Source organism: Chrysemys picta, unplaced genomic scaffold (genome assembly GCF_011386835.1).
Source record: "Chrysemys picta bellii isolate R12L10 unplaced genomic scaffold, ASM1138683v2 scaf52, whole genome shotgun sequence".
Classification (NCBI taxonomy): Eukaryota; Metazoa; Chordata; order Testudines; family Emydidae; genus Chrysemys; species Chrysemys picta.
The window spans coordinates 42,613-63,727 of NW_027052759.1; the positions used below are offsets into that span (position 1 = coordinate 42,613).

The 21,115-nt window shown below is 49.3% G+C and overlaps 1 long non-coding RNA gene across 1 annotated transcript; it reads left to right on the forward strand.

Moving 5' to 3' along the window:
- The first annotated feature begins 14,076 nt into the window (after positions 1-14,076).
- Positions 14,077-17,325, forward strand: LOC135977864 (uncharacterized). The gene is made up of 3 exons (XR_010595308.1): positions 14,077-14,200; positions 15,712-15,835; positions 17,215-17,325. It is a non-coding gene; the product is annotated as an uncharacterized LOC135977864 (long non-coding RNA).
- Positions 17,326-21,115: the final 3,790 nt, after the last annotated feature.

The window sequence follows — 21,115 nt, forward strand, 5'->3', positions numbered from 1 at the left end:
TTTCCAGGAAGAACATCAATGCATTGTAGTTTCCTCAGGAAGTTGGTGGTGTCTCGAAGATAGCTGGGAGTGCTGGTAGCATAGGGCCTGAGGAGAGAGGCCAAATAGCCAGATAATCCTGCCGTCAGAGTGCCAATGCCTGAGATGATGGGGCGTCCAGGGTTTCCGGGTTTATGGATCTTGGGTAGCAGATAGAATACCCCTGGTCGGGGTTCTGGGGGTGTGTCCATGTAGATTTGTTCCCGTACTGTAGCTGGGAGTTTCTTGAGCAGATGGTGTAGTTTCTTTTGGTATTCCTCAGTGGGATCAGAGGATAGTGGCCTGTAGAATGTGGTCTTGGAGAGTTGCCTGGCAGCCTCCTGTTCATAATCTGACCTGTTCATTATGACTACAGCACCTCCTTTGTCAGCCCCTTTGATGATAATGTCAGAGTTGTTTCTGAGGCTGTGGATGGCATTGCGTTCTGTACGGCTGAGGTTATGGGACAAGTGATGTTGTTTGTCCACAATTTCAGCCTGTGCACGTCTGCGGAAACACTCTATGTAGAGGTCCAGTCTGTCATTTCGACCGTCAGGAGGAGTCCACGCAGAATTCTTCTTTTTGTAGTGTTGGTAGGAGGGTTCCTGTGGGTCAGTGCACTGTTCAGTGGTGCGTTGAAAATATTCCTTGAGTCGGAGACGAGGAAAGTAGGCTTCCAGATCACCGCAGAACTGTATCATGTTCGTGGGGACGGTGGGACAGAAAGAGAGTCCCCGAGATAGGACAGACTCTTCTGCTGGGCTAAGCGTGTGGTTGGAAAGATTGACAATGTTGTTAGATGAGTTGAGGGTACCATTGTTATAGCCCCTAGTGGCAGGTATTAGTTTAGATAACTTACAGTCCTTTTTCCTCTGTAGAGAAGTGAAGTGTGCATTGTAAATGGCTTGTCTCATTTTTGTAAAGTCCAGCCACGTGGAAGTTTGTGTAGAAGGCTGGTATTGTATGAGAGTCTCCAGTTCTGAGAGCTCATTCTTGATCTTCTCCTGTCTGCTGTACAGGATGCTGATCAGGTGGTTCCTCAGTTTCTTTGAGAGAGTGTGTGGCACAATCTCTCACCATACTCAGTGTAGTATGTTGATTGCAATGGATTTTTTACCTTCAGTCCTTTTGGTATGATGTCCATCTGTTTGCATTTGGAGAGGAAGATGATGTCTGTCTGTATCTGTGCAAGTTTTTTGTTGAGGTTGATGGATTTCCACTCCATACGGCTAAATTTAGTGCCTTGCATGGTGTCAAGTATCAGGGGGTAGCCATGTTAGTCTGTATCTACAAAAACAACAAGGAGTCTGGTGGCACCTTAAAGACTAACAGATTTATTTGGGCATAAGCTTTCGTGAGTAAAAACCTCACTTCTTCGGATGCATAGAGTGAAAGTTACAGATGCAGGCATTATATACTGACACATGGAGAGCAGGGATTTACTTCACAAGTGGAGAACCAGTGTTGACAGGGCCAATTCAAAAATCAGGGTGGATGTAGTCCACTCCCAATAATAGATGAGGAGGTGTCAATTCCAGGAGAGGAAAAGCTGCTTCTGTAGTGAGCCAGCCACTCCCAGTCCCTATTCAAGCCCAGATTAATGGTGTTGAATTTGCAAATGAATTTTAGTTCTGCTGTTTCTCTTTGAAGTCTGTTTCTGAAGTTTTTTTTGTTCAATGATAGTGACTTTTAAATCTGTAATAGAATGACCAGGGAGATTGAAGTGTTCACATACTGGCTTATGTATGTTACCATTCCTGATGTCCGACATGGGGACATTAGGGTTTGTCCTTTTCCTTTTCCCTTTTCCTCCATCCCTCCTTCCTTTCTCTTCATCTCTTACTTCTTTTGTCCTTTCTCTTGTTCCCCTCACACCACCAGGAGTGGTGTGTGTGTGTGTGTGTGTGTGTGTGTGTGTGTGTGTGTGTGTGGTGCTGATGGTTCTCTTCTCCTCCCCTTGTGGGGAGTTGATCCAAAACTGTGGGGTTGAAATAGTGCTTGGACCCCACTGACAGTAGATGCTGCCATTGTGTGACTTAGCATTAGTGTCTGGGATGACTTGGGTCAAGATCTCAACCTCCCTGCAACCCACTTCACTGCTGTCAGAATCCCTCCTGCACACCCTGTTAGAGCCGCCTCCCAGCCCAACCTGTGTCGGGGTGGAGAAGAGGGTTCTGATGACTTGAGCTGTGGTTTGGAGGTGGAATATCTGTGAAGGGCACTGAGCAGGAGGTAGCAGGAGCTCACCCTACAAGGAGGGGGGTTGGCTCTGGAGGTTTCTAGAAAGGACAAGAAGACTCCATTTTGGGGTTCAGGAGGTGAATTCATCTCTCATTGATGGGCAGGTGCTGGGTGGAAATACTGCTGGTTCCAGGTTCCCTTAATTCCCCCTGATTCCTCGGGGCGTTTGAGTCTCTGACAGGTTCTCATTCCCTTGCAGCAGGAGGACGTCACGGCCAAAATGATGCACCAGCTCCGCATCATCCTGCACTTACGCCACGTGCCTGAGACACTGCAGGGGCTGCGCCTCTGAGGCCTTCAGGAACTCCCGCTCCCTGCTGCAGGTACTGCTCTGGCTCACTGTAAATGGGGAGCTAGTGGAAGGGGAAATGGAGCCCCCTGGCACTCACTAAAAGGGAAAGTGATGGATTCTCCATCTCTTAATGTCATTTAATTTAGACTAGATACCTTTCTGGAATGTTTGTACCCAAAAAGTAACTATTGGACTATACAGGAAGCCCATGATATGCAGGGGCTTAGATTAGATGCTCAAAAGGTCTCTTCTGGCCATAAAGTGTAGTAATTTTGGAAACACGGAGTGTAGCATTGGGAGCAGCCTCTGATGTTTTATTGTCTAGCCGGCTTGCTTCCTAGAATGAAGACCCATTGAGTGGGGTGATTCACACAGAGTAGCTCAAACCTTCAAAGTGTCAGGCCAGCAGGAGGACATTAGCACTTCAGGGTTTGGTTGGGTGTGGCAGTGACATCACAAAGGCCTTTTGCAGGACGTCAGCTTATTGGTCAAATGTGTTAGGGAGGTGGTGACCTCAGAGAGAGATGCTGACATCAGAGAGAGATGCTGACATGAGGGCCAGGGAAACCTCAGAGACCCCTCTGGCTTTGCTTCAGCAAGTCTCCTCCTTGAGGTCTCTCTTTGAGGAAAGTAAGTGCCTCGGAGAGGTTTGTATCCTGTTCAGTCTGATCCACCTGGTGCCAGCTGAATTCTAAGCATGGAAAACACTAGTTCAAGGTGGCAGAATTTTATTCCCTCCCTGTGATTTTGTCCCGTAGAATCACTGGGGACATTAGTGTTTGTCCTTTTCGTTTTACCTTTTCCTCCCTCCCTCCTTCCTTTCTCTTCATCTCTTACTTCTTTTGTCCTTTCTCCTGTTCCCCTCCCACCACCGGGAGTGGTTTGTGTGTGTGTGTGTGTTTGTGTGTTGCTGGGGGTGATCTTCACCTCCCTTTGTGGGGAGTTCATCCAAACCTGTGTGGTTGAAATAGTGCTTGGACTCCACTAACACTAGATGCTGCCATCCTGTGGCTTAGCATTAGTGTCTGGGATGACTTGGGGCAAGATCTCAACTTCCCCGCAACCCACTTCACTGCTGCCAGAATCCCTCCTGCCCCCCCTGCTAGAGCCGCCTCCCTGGCCAACCTGGGTGGGGGTGGAGAACAGTGTTTTTTTCATACATTCATAGATTATCGGACTGGAAGGGACCTCGAGAGGTCATCGAGTCCAGTCCCCTGCCCGCATGGCAGGACCAAATACCATCTAGACCATCCCTGATAGACATTTATCTAACCTACTCTTAAATATCTCAAGAGATGGAGATTCCACAACCTCCCTCGGCAATTTATTCCAGTGTTTAACCACCCTGACAGTTAGGAACTTTTTCCTAATGTCCAACCTAGACCTCCCTTGCTGCACTTTAAACCCATTGCTTCTGGTTCTATCCTTAGAGGCTAAGGTGAACAAGTTTTCTCCCTCCTCCTTATGACACCCTTTTAAATACCTGAAAACTGCTATCATGTCTCCTCTCAGTCTTCTCTTTTCCAAACTAAACAAAGCCAATTCTTTCAGCCTTCCTTCATAGGTCATGTTCTCAAGACCTTTAATCATTCTTGTTGCTCTTCTCTGGACCCTTTCCAATTTCTCCACATCTTTTTTAAAATGCGGTGCCCAGAACTGGACACAATACTCCAGCTGAGGCCTAACCAGAGCAGAGTAGAGCGGAAGAATGACTTCTCGTGTCTTGCTCACAACAGACCTGTTAATACATCCCAGAATCAGGTTTGCTTTTTTTGCAACAGCATCACACTGTTGACTCATATTTAGCTTGTGGTCCACTATAACCCCTAGATCCCTTTCTGCCGTACTCCTTCCTAGACAGTCTCTTCCCATTCTGTATGTGTGAAACTGATTGTTCCTTCCTAAGTGGAGCACTTTGCATTTGTCTTTGTTAAACTTCATCCTGTTTAACTCAGACCATTTCTCCAATTTGTCCAGATCATTTTGAATTATGACCCTGTCTTCCAAAGCAGTTGCAATCCCTCCCAGTTTGGTATCATCCGCAAACTTAATAAGCGTACTTTCTATGCCAATATCTAAGTCGTTGATGAAGATATTGAACAGCGCCGGTCCCAAAACAGACCCCTGCGATACCCCACTCGTTATGGCTTTCCAGCAGGATTGGGAACTATTAATAACAACTCTCTGAGTACGGTTATCCAGCCAGTTGTGCACCCACCTTATAGTAGCCCCATCTAAATTGTATTTGCCTAGTTTATCAATAAGAATATCATGCGAGACCGTATCAAATGCCTTACTAAAGTCTAGGTATACCACATCCACAGCCTCACCCTTATCCACAAGGCTCGTTATCCTATCAAAGAAAGCTATCAGATTGGTTTGACATGATTTGTTCTTCACAAATCCATGCTGGCTGTTCCCTATCACCTTACCACCTTCCAAGTGTTTGCAGATGATTTCCTTAATTACTTGCTCCATTATCTTCCCTGGCACAGAAGTTAAACTCACTGGGGTCTGTAGTTTCCTGGGTTGTTTTTATTTCCCTTTTTATAGATGGGCACTATATTTGCCCTTTTCCAGTCTTCTGGAATCTCTCCCGTCTCCCATGATTTTCCAAAGATAATAGCTAGAGGCTTAGATACCTCCTCTATTAGCTCCTTGAGTATTCTAGGATGCATTTCATCAGGCCCGGGTGACTTGCAGGCATCTAACTTTTCTAAGTGATTTTTAACTTGTTCTTTTTTTATTTTATCTGCTAAACCTACCCCCTTCCCATTAGCATTCACTATGTTAGGCATTCCTTCAGACTTCTCGGTGAAGACCGAAACAAAGAAGTCATTAAGCATCTCCGCCATTTCCAAGTTTCCTGTTACTGTTTCTCCCTCTTCACTAAGCAGTGGGCCTACCCTGTCTTTGGTCTTCCTCTTGCTTCTAATGTATTGATAAAAAGTCTTCTTGTTTCCCTTTATTCCCGTAGCTAGTTTGAGCTCATTTTGTGCCTTTGCCTTTCTAATCTTGCCCCTGCATTCCTGTGTTGTTTGCCTATATTCATCCTTTGTAATCTGTCCCAGTTTCCATTTTTTATATGACTCCTTTTTATTTTTTAGATCATGCAAGATCTCATGGTTAAGCCAAGGTGGTCTTTTGCCACATTTTCTATCTTTCCTAACCAGCGGAATAGCTTGCTTTTGGGCCCCTAATAGTGTCCCTTTGAAAAACTGCCAACTCTCCTCAGTTGTTTTTCCCCTCAGTCTTGATTCCCATGGGACCTTACCTATCAGCTCTCTGAGCTTACCAAAATCTGCCTTCCTGAAATCCATTGTCTCTATTTTGCTGTTCTCCCTTCTACCCTTCCTTAGAATTGCAAACTCTATGATTTCATGATCACTTTCACCCAGGCTGCCTTCTACTTTCAAATTCTCAACGAGTTCCTCCCTATTTGTTAAAATCAAGTCTAGAACAGCTTCCCCCCAGTAGCTTTTTCAACCTTCTGAAATAAAAAGTTGTCTCCAATGCAGTCCAGGAATTTGTTGGATAGTCTGTGCCCCGCTGTGTTATTTTCCCAACATATAGCCGGATAGTTGAAGTCCCCCATCACCACCAAATCTTGGGCTTTGGATGATTTTGTTAGTTGCTTAAAAAAAGCCTCATCCACCTCTTCCACCTGGTTAGGTGGCCTGTAGTAGACTCCTAGCATGACATCTCCCTTGTTTTTTACCCCTTTTAGCCTAACCCAGAGACTCTCAACACTTCCGTCTCCTATGTCCATCTCTACCTCAGTCCAAGGGTGTACATTTTTAATATACAAGGCAACACCTCCTCCCTTTTTCCCCTGTCTATCCTTCCTGAGCAAGCTGTACCCATCCACACCAACATTCCAATCACGTGTATTATCCCACCAAGTTTCAGTGATGCCAACAATGTCATAGTTGTATTTATTTATTAGCACTTCCAGTTCTTCCTGCTTATTCCCCATACTTCTCGCATTTGTATATAGGCATCTAAGAGACTGGTTTGATCTTTCCTCCCAGTTTTTTCCTGACCCTCCTTTCTCTCTGACAATATAGCCCACACTCCCTCTCGTTTTTGACCCATCTCCCCGGTCTCCATGTTCCCCACTTACCTGTGGGCTTTGCTCACCTGTCCCCGTCGAACCTAGTTTAAAGCCCTCCTCACTAGGTTAGCCAGTCTGTGTCCAAAGGTACTAATAACTTGAGCTGTGGTTTGGAGGTGGAACAGCTGTCAAGGGCACTGAGGGGGAGATAGCAGGAGCTCATCCTTCAAGGAGGGGGGTTGTCACTGGAGGTTACTAGAAAGGACAAGAAGACTCCATTCTGGGGTTCAGGAGGTGAATTTATCCCTCAGTGGTGGGCAGGTGATGGGTGGAAGTAGTGCTGGTTCCAGGTGCCCTTAATTCCCGCTGATTCCTCGGGGCGTTTGAGTCTCTGACAGGTTCTCGTTCCCTTGCAGCAGGAGGACGTCACGGCCAAAAGTGATGCACCAGCTCCGCATCATCCGGCACTTGCGCCAGATTCCTGAGACACTGCAGGGGCTGTGCCTCTGAGGCCATCAGCAACTCCCGCTCCCTGCTGCAGGTACTGCTCTGGCTCACTGTAAATGGGGAGCTAGTGGAAGGGGAAATGGAGCCCCCTGGCACTCACTAAAAGGGAAAGTGGTGGATTCTCCATCTCTTGATGTCATTGAAGGAAGACTAGATGCCTTTCTGCAATGTGTGTGCCCAAAGAGTAACTATTGTACTATACAGGAAGCCTATGATATGCAGGGGCTTAGATTAGATGCTCTAAAGGTCCCTTGTGGCCATAAAGTCTACTAATTTTGGAAACACTGAGTGTAGCATTGGGAGCAGCCTCTGATGTTTTACTGTCTAGCCCACTTGCTTCCTAGAATGAAGACGCATTGAGTGGGGTGATCCACAGAGAGTACCTGTGTCAAGGCTGTATCCCCACTTTGAAGTTTAGGGTACAAATGTAGGGGCCTGCATGAAAACTTCTAAGCTTAACCACCATCCCAAGGCTAATTTCCTCCCCTGGGTAGCCTTGAGAAACCTTTCAGCAATTCCCTGGTGAATACAGATCCAAACCCCTTGGATCTTAAAACAAGGAGAAATAAACCGTCCCCCCTCCTTCCTCCCACCAACTTCTGGTGAATACAGATCCAACCCCCTTGGATCTAAAAGAAGGAGAAATTAACCATTCCCCTCCTTCCTCCCACCAACTCCTGGTGAATCAAGATCCAAACTCCTTGGATCTTAAAACAAGGAAAAATCAATCAGGTTCTTAAAAATAAGGCTTTTAATTAAAGAAAAAGGTAAAAATCATCTCTGTAAAATCAGTATGGAAATTAACCTTACAGGGTAATCAAACTTAAAGAGCTCAGAGGACTCCCCTCTAGTCTTAGGTTCAAAGTACAGCAAACAAAGATAACCACTCTAGTAAAAGGTACATTTACAAGTTGAGAAAACAAAGGAAAACTAACACGCCTTGTTTGAAATAGGAGAGACTTGTTTAGAAAGATGTGGAGAACCTGGATTGATGTCTGGTCCCTCTCAGTCCCGAGGGCGAACACCCACACAAACAAAGAACACAAACAAAAGCCTTCCCCTCCCCAAGATTTGAAAGTATCTTGTCCCCTTATTGGTCCTTTAGGTCAGATGCCAGCCAGGTTACCTGAGCTTCTTAACCCTTTACAGGGAAAAGGATTTTGGAGTCTCTGGCCAGGAGGGATTTTATAGTACTGTACACAGGACAGCTGTTACCCTTCCCTTTATAGTTCTGACAACCTCAAACCTTCAAAGTGTCAGGCCAGCAGCAGGACATTAGCACTTCCGGGGAAGGGTGGGTGTGGCAGTGATATCACAAAGGCCTTTTGCAGGACGTCAGCCTATTGGTCAAAGGTGTTAGGGAGGTGGTGACCTCCGAGAGAGATGCTGACATCAGCCTGGCAGGACAGGAGCACAGGGCCAGGGAAACCTCAGAGACCTCTGTGGCTTTGCTTCAGCAAGTCTCCTTCTCGAGGTCTCTCTTTGAGGACTGAGAGAGTGTTAGGGTTGACGTATGTGAGTGCGAGCAGAAGCCTCTTTCGAGTTTTCTCCTTTCCTTTTACTGATTTTACTAGAAAACAGACGTCCCTGTTTAGAAGGTAAGAGCCTCCAAGAGGTTTTGGCAGCTGCTCAGTCTGATCCACGTGGTGCCAGCTGAATTCTAGGCATGGAAAACAGTAGTTTAAGATGGCAGAATTTTATTCCATCCCTTGGATTTTGTGCCGTAGAATCACTGGGGACATTAGGGTTTGTCCTTTTTGTTTTACCTTTTCCTCCATCCCTCCTTCCTTTCTCTTCATCTCTTACTTCTTTTGTCCTTTCTCCTGTTCCTCGAAAACTGTAGGGTTGAAATAGTGTTTGGACTCCACTAACACTAGATGCTGCCATCCTGTGGCTTAGCATTAGTGTCTGGGATGACTTGGGGCAAGATCTCAACTTCCCCGCAACCCACTTCACTGCTGCCAGAATCCCTCCTGCCCCCCCTGCTAGAGCCGCCTCCCTGGCCAACCTGGGTGGGGGTGGAGAACAGTGTTTTTTTCATACATTCATAGGTTATCGGACTGGAAGGGACCTCGAGAGGTCATCGAGTCCAGTCCCCTGCCCGCATGGCAGGACCAAATACCATCTAGACCATCCCTGATAGACATTTATCTAACCTACTCTTAAATATCTCAAGAGATGGAGATTCCACAACCTCCCTCGGCAATTTATTCCAGTGTTTAACCACCCTGACAGTTAGGAACTTTTTCCTAATGTCCAACCTAGACCTCCCTTGCTGCACTTTAAACCCATTGCTTCTGGTTCTATCCTTAGAGGCTAAGGTGAACAAGTTTTCTCCCTCCTCCTTATGACACCCTTTTAAATACCTGAAAACTGCTATCATGTCTCCTCTCAGTCTTCTCTTTTCCAAACTAAACAAAGCCAATTCTTTCAGCCTTCCTTCATAGGTCATGTTCTTAAGACCTTTAATCATTCTTTTTGCTCTTCTCTGGACCCTTTCCAATTTCTCCACATCTTTTTTAAAATGCGGTGCCCAGAACTGGACACAATACTCCAGCTGAGGCCTAACCAGAGCAGAGTAGAGCGGAAGAATGACTTCTCGTGTCTTGCTCACAACACACCTGTTAATACATCCCAGAATCAGGTTTGCTCTTTTTGCAACAGCATCACACTGTTGACTCATATTTAGCTTGTGGTCCACTATAACCCCTAGATCCCTTTCTGCCGTACTCCTTCCTAGACAGTCTCTTCCCATTCTGTATGTGTGAAACTGATTGTTCCTTCCTAAGTGGAGCACTTTGCATTTGTCTTTGTTAAACTTCATCCTGTTTAACTCAGACCATTTCTCCAATTTGTCCAGATCATTTTGAATTATCTGTCACCCTGTCCTCCAAAGCAGTTGCAATCCCTCCCAGTTTGGTATTATCCGCAAACTTAATAAGCGTACTTTCTATGCCAATATCTAAGTCGTTGATGAAGATATTGAACAGCGCCGGTCCCAAAACAGACCCCTGCGATACCCCACTCGTTATGGCTTTCCAGCAGGATTGGGAACTATTAATAACAACTCTCTGAGTACGGTTATCCAGCCAGTTATGCACCCACCTTATAGTAGCCCCATCTAAATTGTATTTGCCTAGTTTATCAATAAGAATATCATGCGAGACCGTATCAAATGCCTTACTAAAGTCTAGGTATACCACATCCACAGCCTCACCCTTATCCACAAGGCTCGTTATCCTATCAAAGAAAGCTATCAGATTGGTTTGACATGATTTGTTCTTCACAAATCCATGCTGGCTGTTCCCTATCACCTTACCACCTTCCAAGTGTTTGCAGATGATTTCCTTAATTACTTGCTCCATTATCTTCCCTGGCACAGAAGTTAAACTCACTGGGGTCTGTAGTTTCCTGGGTTGTTTTTATTTCCCTTTTTATAGATGGGCACTATATTTGCCCTTTTCCAGTCTTCTGGAATCTCTCCCGTCTCCCATGATTTTCCAAAGATAATAGCTAGAGGCTCAGATACCTCCTCTATTAGCTCCTTGAGTATTCTAGGATGCATTTCATCAGGCCCGGGTGACTTGCAGGCATCTAACTTTTCTAAGTGATTTTTTAACTTGTTCTTTTTTTATTTTATCTGCTAAACCTACCCCCTTCCCATTAGCATTCACTATGTTAGGCATTCCTTCAGACTTCTCGGTGAAGACCGAAACAAAGAAGTCATTAAGCATCTCCGCCATTTCCAAGTTTCCTGTTACTGTTTCTCCCTCTTCACTAAGCAGTGGGCCTACCCTGTCTTTGGTCTTCCTCTTGCTTCTAATGTATTGATAAAAAGTCTTCTTGTTTCCCTTTATTCCCGTAGCTAGTTTGAGCTCATTTTGTGCCTTTGCCTTTCTAATCTTGCCCCTGCATTCCTGTGTTGTTTGCCTATATTCATCCTTTGTAATCTGTCCCAGTTTCCATTTTTTATATGACTCCTTTTTATTTTTTAGATCATGCAAGATCTCATGGTTAAGCCAAGGTGGTCTTTTGCCACAGTTTCTATCTTTCCTAACCAGCGGAATAGCTTGCTTTTGGGCCCTTAATAGTGTCCCTTTGAAAAACTGCCAACTCTCCTCAGTTGTTTTTCCCCTCAGTCTTGATTCCCATGGGACCTTACCTATCAGCTCTCTGAGCTTACCAAAATCTGCCTTCCTGAAATCCATTGTCTCTATTTTGCTGTTCTCCCTTCTACCCTTCCTTAGAATTGCAAACTCTATGATTTCATGATCACTTTCACCCAGGCTGCCGTCTACTTTCAAATTTTCAACGAGTTCCTCCCTATTTGTTAAAATCAAGTCTAGAACAGCTTCCCCCCAGTAGCTTTTTCAACCTTCTGAAATAAAAAGTTGTCTCCAATGCAGTCCAGGAATTTGTTGGATAGACTGTGCCCCGCTGTGTTATTTTCCCAACATATAGCCGGATAGTTGAAGTCCCCCATCACCACCAAATCTTGGGCTTTGGATGAGTTTGTTAGTTGCTTAAAAAAAGCCTCATCCACCTCTTCCACCTGGTTAGGTGGCCTGTAGTAGACTCCTAGCATGACATCTCCCTTGTTTTTTACCCCTTTTAGCCTAACCCAGAGACTCTCAACACTTCCGTCTCCTATGTCCATCTCTACCTCAGTCCAAGTGTGTACATTTTTAATATACAAGGCAACACCTCCTCCCTTTTTCCCCTGTCTATCCTTCTTGAGCAAGCTGTACCCATCCACACCAACATTCCAATCATGTGTATTATCCCACCAAGTTTCAGTGATGCCAACAATGTCATAGTTGTATTTATTTATTAGCACTTCCAGTTCTTCCTGCTTATTCCCCATACTTCTCGCATTTGTATATAGGCATCTAAGATACTGGTTTGATCTTTCCTCCCAGTTTTGTCCTGACCCTCCTTTCCCTCTGACAATATAGCCCACACTCCCTCTCGTTTTTGACCCATCTCCCCGGTCTCCATGTTCCCCACTTACCTGTGGGCTTTGCTCACCTGTCCCCGTCGAACCTAGTTTAAAGCCCTCCTCACTAGGTTAGCCAGTCTGTGTCCAAAGGTACTAATAACTTGAGCTGTGGTTTGGAGGTGGAACAGCTGTCAAGGGCACTGAGGGGGAGATAGCAGGAGCTCATCCTTCAAGGAGGGGGGTGGCACTGGAGGTTACTAGAAAGGACAAGAAGACTCCATTCTGGGGTTCAGGAGGTGAATTTATCCCTCAGTGGTGGGCAGGTGATGGGTGGAAGTAGTGCTGGTTCCAGGTGCCCTTAATTCCCGCTGATTCCTCGGGGCGTTTGAGTCTCTGAAAGGGTTCTCGTTCCCTTGCAGGAGGAGGACGTCACGGCCAAAGGGATGCACCAGCTCCGCATCATCCGGCACTTACGCCATGTGCCTGAGACACTGCAGGGGCTGTTCCTCTGAGGCCTTAGCAACTCCCTCTCCCTACTGCAGGTACTGCTCTGGCTCACTGTAAATGGGGAGCTAGTGGAAGGGGAAATGGAGCCCCCTGGCACTCACTAAAAGGGAAAGTGGTGGATTCTCCAACTCTTGATGTCATTGATTGAAGACTAGATGCCTTTCTGGAATGTGTGTGCCCAAAAAGTAACTATTGTACTATACTGGAAGCCTATGATATGGAGGGGGTTAGATGAGATGCTGTAAAGGTCTCTTCTGGCCAGAAAGTCTCCTACCTTTGGAAACACTGAGTGTAGTATTGGGAGCAGCCTCTGATGTTTTACTGTCTAGCTAGCTTGCTTCCTAGAATGAAGACGAATTTTGTGGTGTGATCCACAGAGCGTAGCTCAAACCTTCAAAGTGTCAGGCCAGCAGCAGGACATGAGCACTTTAGGGTTTGGTTGGGTGTGGCAGTGATATCACAAAGGCTTTTTCAAGGACCTCAGCGTACTGGTCAAAGGTGTTAGGGAGGTGGTGACCTCAGAGAGAGATGCTGTCTTCAGCCAGGGAGGACAGGGGCTTACAACCAGGGAACCCTCAGAGACCCCTGTGGCTTTGCTTCAGCAAGTCTCCTTCTCGAGGTTTCTTTTTGAGGACTGAGAGAGTGTTAGGGTTGACGTATGTGAGTGCGAGCAGGAGCCTCTTTCGAGTTTTCTCCTTTCCTTTTACTGATTTTACTTGAAAATTAGAAGGTAAGAGCCTCCAAGAGGTTTTGGAACCTGCTCAGTCTGATCCATCTGGTGCCAGCTGAATTCTCGGCATGGAAAACAGTAGTTTAAGGTGGCAGAATTTTATTCCCTCCCTGGAATTTTGTCCCGTGGAATCACTGGGGACACTAGGGTTTGTCCTTTTCGTTTTACCTTTTCCTCCATCCCTCCTTCCTTTCTCTTCATCTCTTACTTCTTTTGTCCTTTCTCTTGTTCCCCTCCCACCTCCAGGAGTGGTGTGTGTGTGTGTGTGTGTGTGTGTGTGTGTGTTGCTGGGGGTGCTCTTCACCTCCACTTGTGGGAAGTTGATCCAGAACTGTCGGGTTCAAATAGTGCTTGGACTCCACTGACACTAGATGCTGCCATCCTGTGGCTTAGCATTAGTGTCTGGGACAACTTGGGGCAAGATCTCAACTTCCCCGCAACCCACTTCACTGCTGGCAGAATCCCTCCTGCCCCCCCTGCTAGGGCCGCCTCCCTGCGCAACCTGGGTTGGGGTGGAGAAGAGGGTTCTGATAACTTGAGCTGTGGTTTGCAGGTAGAACAGCTGTCAAGGGTACTGAGGGGGAGGTAGCAGGAGCTCACCCTACAGGGTGGTGGGTTGGCACTGGAGGTTACTAGAAAGGACAAGAAGACTCCATTCTGGGGTTCAGGAGGTGAATTCATCCCTCAGTGGTGGGCAGGTAGTCAGTTTAAATACTGCTGGTTCCAGGTGCCCTTAATTCCCCCTGATTCCTCGGGGCGTTTGAGTCTCTGACAGGTTCTCGTTCCCTTGCAGGAGGAGGACGTCACGGCCAAAGTGATGCACCCGCATTATCCGCCACTTGCGCCAGGTGCCTGAGACACTGCAGGGGCTGCGCCTCTGATGCCTTCAGCATCTCCTGCTCCCTGCTGCAGGTACTGCTCTGTCTCCCTCTAAATGGCGAGCTAGTGGAAGGGGAAATGGAGCCCCCTGGCACTCACTAAAAGGGAAAGTGGTGGATTCTCCATCTCCTGATGTCATTGAATGAAGACTAGATGCCTTTCTGGAATGTGTGTGCCCAAAAAGTAGCTATTGTACTATACAGGAGGCCTATGATATGCAGGGGCTTAGATGAGATGCTCTAAAGGTCTCTTGTGGCCATAACGTCTACAAATTTTGGAAACACTGAGTGTAGTATTGGGAGCAGCCTCTGATGTTTTACTGTCTAGCTAGCTTGCTTCCTAGAATGAAGACGAATTTTGTGGTGTGATCCACAGAGCGTAGCTCAAACCTTCAAAGTGTCAGGCAAGCAGCAGGATATGAGCACTTTAGGGTTTGGTTGGGTGTGGCAGTGATATCACAAAGGCTTTTTCAAGGACCTCAGCGTACTGGTCAAAGGTGTTAGGGAGGTGGTGACCTCAGAGAGAGATGCTGTCTTCAGCCAGGGAGGACAGGGGCTTACGACCAGGGAAACCTCAGAGACCCCTGTGGCTTTGCTTCAGCAAGTCTGCTTCTCGAGGTTTCTTTTTGAGGACTGAGAGAGTATTAGGGTTCACGTATTTAAGTGCGAGCAGGAGCCTCTTTCGAGTTTTCTCCTTTCCTTTTACTGATTTTACTTGAAAATTAGAAGGTACGAGCCTCCAAGAGGTTTTGGAACCTGCTCAGTCTGATCCATCTGGTGCCAGCTGAATTCTCGGCATGGAAAACAGTAGTTTAAGGTGGCAGAATTTTATTCCTTCCCTGGAATTTTGTCCCGTAGAATCACTGGGAACACTAGGGTTTGTCCTTTTCGTTTTACCTTTTCCTCCATTCCTCCTTCCTTTCTCTTCATCTCTTACTTCTTTTGTCCTTTCTCTTGTTCCCCTCACACCACCAGGAGTGGTGTGTGTGTGTGTGTGTGTGTGTGTGTGTGTGTGTGTGTGTGTGTGTGTGTGTGTGTGCTGTTGGTTCTCTTCACCTCCCCTTGTGGGGAGTTGATCCAAAACTGTGGGGTTGAAATAGTGCTTGGACCCCACTGACAGTAGATGCTGCCATTGTGTGACTTAGCATTAGTGTCTGGGATGACTTGGGTCAAGATCTCAACCTCCCTGCAACCCACTTCACTGCTGTCAGAATCCCTCCTGCACACCCTGTTAGAGCCGCCTCCCAGCCCAACCTGTGTGGGGGTGGAGAGGAGGGTTCTGATGACTTTAGCTGTGGTTTGGAGGTGGAATGTCTGTGAAGGGCACTGAGCAGGAGGTAGCAGGAGCTCACCCTACAAGGAGGGGGGTTAGCTCTGGAGTTTTCTAGAAAGGACAAGAAGACTCCATTGTGGGGTTCAGGAGGTGAATTCATCTCTCATTGATGGGCAGGTGCTGGGAGGAAATACTGCTGGTTCCAGGTTCCCTTAATTCCCCCTGATTCCTCGGGGCCTTTGAGTCTCTGACAGGTTCTCGTTCCCTTGCAGCAGGAGGACGTCAGGGCCAAAATGATGCACCAGCTCCGCATCATCCTGCACTTACGCCACTTGCCTGAGACACTGCAGGTGCTGCGCCTCTGAGGCCTTCAGGAACTCCCTCTCCCTGCTGCAGGTACTGCTCTGGCTCACTGTAAATGGGGAGCTAATGGAAGGGGAAATGGATCCCCCTGGCGCTCACTAAAAGTGAAAGTGATGGATTCTCCATCTCTTAATGTCATTTAATTTAGACTAGATACCTTTCTGGAATGTTTGTGCCCAAAAAGTAACTATTGTACTATACAGGAAGCCCATGATATGCAGGGGCTTAGATTAGATGCTCTAAAGGTCTCTTCTGGCCATAAAGTGTAGTAATTTTGGAAACACGGAGTGTAGCATTGGGAGCAGCCTCTGATGTTTTACTGTCTAGCCGGCTTGCTTCCTAGAATGAAGACGCATTGAGTGGGGTGATCCACACAGAGTAGCTCAAACCTTCAAAGTGTCAGGCCAGCACCAGGACATTAGCACTTCAGGGTTTGGTTGGGTGTGGCAGTGACATCACAAAGGCCTTTTGCAGGACGTCAGCTTATTGGTCAAATGTGTTAGGGAGGTGGTGACCTCAGAGAGAGATGCTGACATCAGAGAGAGATGCTGACATGAGGGCCAGGGAAAGCTCAGAGACCCCTCTGGCTTTGCTTCAGCAAGTCTCCTCCTTGAGGTCTCTCTTTGAGGAAAGTAAGTGCCTCGGAGAGGTTTGTATCCTGTTCAGTCTGATCCAGCTGGTGCCAGCTGAATTCTAGGCATGGAAAACACTAGTTCAAGGTGGCAGAATTTTATTCCCTCCCTGTGATTTTGTCCCGTAGAATCACTGGGGACATTAGTGTTTGTCCTTTTCGTTTTACCTTTTCCTCCCTCCCTCCTTCCTTTCTCTTCATCTCTTACTTCTTTTGTCCTTTCTCCTGTTCCCCTCCCACCACCGGGAGTGGTTTGTGTGTGTGTGTGTGTTTTGCTGGGGGTGCTCTTCACCTCCCTTTGTGGGGAGTTCATCCAAACCTGTGTGGTTGAAATAGTGCTTGGACTCCACTGACACTAGATGCTGCCATCGTGTGGATTAGCATTGGTGTCTGGGATGACTTGGGGCAAGATCTCAACCTCCCCGCAACCCACTTCACTGCTGCCAGAATCCCACCTGCCACCACTGCTAGAGCCGCCTCCCTGGCCAACCTGGGTGGGGGTGGAGAAGAGGGTTTTGATAACTTGAGCTGTGGTTTGGTGGTGGAACAGCTGTCAAGGGCACTGAGAGGGAGGTAGCAGCAGCTCACCCTTCAAGGAGGGGATTTGGCACTGGAGGTTACTAGAAAGGACAAGAAGACTCCATTCTGGGGTTCAGGAGGTGAATTCATCCCTCTGTGGTGGGCAGGTGCTGAGTGGAAATACTGCTGATTCCCGGTGCCCTTAATTCCCCCTGATTCCTCGGGGCGTTTGAGTCTCTGACAGGTTCTCGTTCCCTTGCAGCAGGAGGACGTCACGGCCAAAGCTATGCACCAGCTCCGCATCATCCATCACTTGCGCCAGGTGCCTGAGACACTGCAGGGGCTGTGCCTCTGAGGCCATCAGCAACTCCCGCTCCCTGCTGCAGGTACTGCTTTGGTTTACTGTAAATGGGGAGCTAGTGGAAGGGGAAATGGAGCCCCCTGGCACTCACTAAATGGGAAAGTGGTGGATTCTCCATCTCTTGATGTCATTTAATGAAGACTAGATGCCTTTCTGGAATGTGTTTTCTAAGAAAGTAACTGTTGTGCTCTACAGGAAGCCTATGATATGCAGGGGGTTAGATGAGATGCTCTAAAGGTCTCTTGTGGCCATAAAGTCTCCTAATTTTGGAAACACTGAGTGTAGCATTGGGAGCAGCCCCTGATGTTTTAGTGTCTAACCGGCTTGCTTCCTAGAATGAAGACGCATTGAATGGGGTGATCCACACAGAGTAGCTCAAACCTTCAAAGTGTCAGGCCAGCAGCAGGACATTAGCACTTCCGGGGATGGGTGGGTGTGGTAGTGACTGTGACGAACTGGGCCTGTTCTCACTGTGGTCTGTGAATGCTGACAGGGGAGTGTGCTGGGATAGTCTGCATTGCAGGATGGGATCTGCCCGAGGGCGCCCGAGGGCGCATACCTGAGTGTGTAACATGAGAACCCAGGAAGGGGTTGAAGGCCAGGTGACTCCTTAGCCCGGGAAACTGGACAAAGGCTGTGGGAGGGGTCGCTGAAGGCAGAGGGCTGGAAGCAGGCTGGAGGGAGGCTGGAGAGATGGCTGGGAGGCAGAGATGGCTCTGACCCCCCAAAGGGGGGTGGGCTGGCATGCCCTGGGACCCCAAGCTGGACCTAACTGAGGGGGGCCCTGTTGTCTGTGCCTGCAAGACCTGTCTTGGACTGTATTCCTGTCATCCAAATAAACCTTCTGCTTTACTGGCTGGCTGAGAGTCATGGTGAATCGCAGGAAGCCGGGGGTGCAGGGCCCTGAGTCCCCCAATACTCCGTGACAACTGGTGGCAGCGGTGGGATCTACTGCACTCCGTGGACGGCGCTTCCTGCAGTAAGTGACTGGGGAGCAGTAAAACGAAGGGGGATTGACGGGGACCAGGCGTGCTGAAGAGTGAGAGAGAGACGGTTATTACCCCGGGAGTGTGTGACCAGCGAGAAGGACTTTTGCAGTAACAGGGTCCCCCGGGGGGATCGCAGCGAGTGGTCCCAGGGGCGGAGGAGTCTGCAGCTCGACCCTGGCAGAGAGGTGGTGACCTCGAGAAGGGCTGGCACACTAGGGGTCCCCCTGGGAACTGTGGGGAGCTGTGAGCACACCGGCCGGTGAGTGGCCAGCAGGAAGATGTATGCCAAGCGGCTTAAGAGCGACCTGGTGGAGCTGTGCAAGCAGAGGCGGCTGCGCATTGGGAGGCTCACCAAAGAACAGCTCATTGCCCAGCTGGAGGCGGAAGATCGCGCGAATGAACTGCTCCCTGTGTCCCAGGGAAGCAGCCTGGCAAATGCAGCGCAGGCACCAGTGTCTGTCCCAGCTGGGAGTGGTCAGCCGGCTGCTGAGGGCTTCCCGAGACCCCTCCTTCCTATGCCTAGGGGAAGGGTGGGGAGGAGCCCAGCAAATACCGAAGGCGCCGTGACCCCCCCGGCCAGCAGGGGGTCCCCCCGGCGAAGCTCGCCGGCCAGCAGAGGATCCTCCCGGCGACGTTCGGCATCCGGGGAGCGGAATTGGCTGGAATGGGAGAAAGAGCTAAAACTGAGGGAGCTGGAGGATCGTGAACAACAGAGACAGCATGAACGGGAGGAGAAAGAGAGACAGCATCAGCGTGAAGAGAGACAGAGACAGCATGAACGGGAGGAGAATGAGAGACAGCATCAGCGTGAACGGGAGGAGAAAGAGACAGAGACAGGAGAATGAGAGACAGCGTCAGCATGAACTGGAACTGGCGAGATTGAAGGGCAGCGAACCCCCGGCTGCGGTGAGTGATGGGGGACCCAGGACTGCACGGAGCTTTGATAAGTGCATCATGGCCCCATACAAGGAGGGGGAGGACATGGATGACTTCCTGGAGGCCTTTGAGACGGCCTGCGAGCTGCACCGGGTTGATCCAGCGGACAGACTCCGGGTCCTTACCCCCTTACTGGACCCCAAAGCCGTGGCATTGTACCGCCAACTGGAAGAGGCAGAGAAAGGGGACTACGAACTATTCAAAAAGGCCCTGCTACGAGAGTTTGGGCTGACTCCTGAGATGTACCGGGAAAGGTTCCGGAGTCAGGATAAAACCCCTGAGATCTCATATCTACAACTAGCCGCCCGCATGGAAGGATACGCCAGCAAGTGGGCTGATGGGGCCCAGACGAAGGAGGACCTGGTCAAACTGCTGGTACTGGAGCAACTGTATGAGCGGTGCCCATCTGACCTGAGGCTGTGGTTGGTGGACAGAAAGCCAGAGAACCCGCGACAGGCAGGCCGGCTGGCCGATGAGTTCGTAAAGAGCCGGTCAGGAGATAAAAGGGAGGAGTCCCAAAGGAGCAATCCCACCACAACGCAGAGAGAGAGTCACCATGGGACCTCCCCGTGGGAAAATACAGAAAAACCCCATCAGAGGGGAACATCCGGCATCAGGACCATCCGACCCACTCAAGGGGACCCATGGGACATGGGCTGCTACCACTGTGGCCAAAAGGGCCACATACGGGCCCAATGCCCCAGGCTCAGGGACAGACTGAGCAGGCCGAACCCACAGAGGGTTGACTGGGTAGAGACCCAGCCCGGCGAGAGGCAGCATTCCCAGGGAAGGGGGGCTGGCAGGGTACCACCTGCTAAGGAGGGAGGAGAGCCCCAGGCTAGCTTCTCTGGGGGGCCAGATGCTCCGGATTCAAAGTTCTCCGTTTACAGGGTTGGCGCGGGGCTGTCCCTGCGGAGCGAGTGCCTTGTTCCCCTGGAGGTGGATGGGAAGAAAGTTTATGGATACTGGGACACGGGCGCAGAGGTGACACTGGCCCGGCCCGAGGTGGTGGCCCCAGATCGGGTGGTGCCCAACACCTTCCTGACCCTGACCGGGGTGGGCGGGACCCCATTTAAGGTTCCCGTAGCGAGGGTACACCTGAAATGGGGGGCCAAGGAGGGCCCCAAGGACGTGGGAGTGCACCACCATTTGCCCACTGAGGTGTTGATGGGGGGGGACCTAGAGGACTGGCCCAGCAGCCCCCAGACCGCCTTAGTTGTGACCCGCGGTCAGAGCCGGCGAGGGGCACTGCGCCCTGGCCTTGGGGCGGGTGCCTTGCCTGAGGCGCGGGACCCTAACCTGGTGGGGAGGGAACGCCCAGGGACGCGGCTCAGGGAGGCTGCAGCTTCGGACCCAGCGGGCGAGAAAGAGCAGGTGGCCATCCCCGTCCCAGCTGCTGAGTTCCAGGCTGAGTTACAGAGAGATCCCTCCTTGCGGAAGATAAGGGACCTGGCCGACCTCAATGCGGTACAGACCATGGGACGAGGTGGCCGGAAAAGGTTCCTGTGGGAGAAGGGGTTCCTGTACCGAGAATGGGCTCCCCCAGGAAAAATGGAGTCAGGGGGGATCAGGAGGCAGCTGGTGGTACCCCAGAAGTATCGCCGCCAGCTGCTGTGCCGGGCCCATGACATTCCCCTCTCAGGGCACCAGGGAACCTGGCGTACCCAGCAGAGGCTGCTACGGAGCTTTTACTGGCCTGGGGTCTTTGTTACTGTCCGACAGTACTGCAGATCCTGTGACCCCTGTCAGAGGGGGAGGAAGGCCTGGGACAAGGGGAAAACAGCTTTAGGACCCTTGCCCAGCATAGAGGAGCTTTTTCAGAGGGTGGCCAAGGTAAAAAGGGCGGCTCTAAACCAAGAGGGCCCAAAGCACAGACC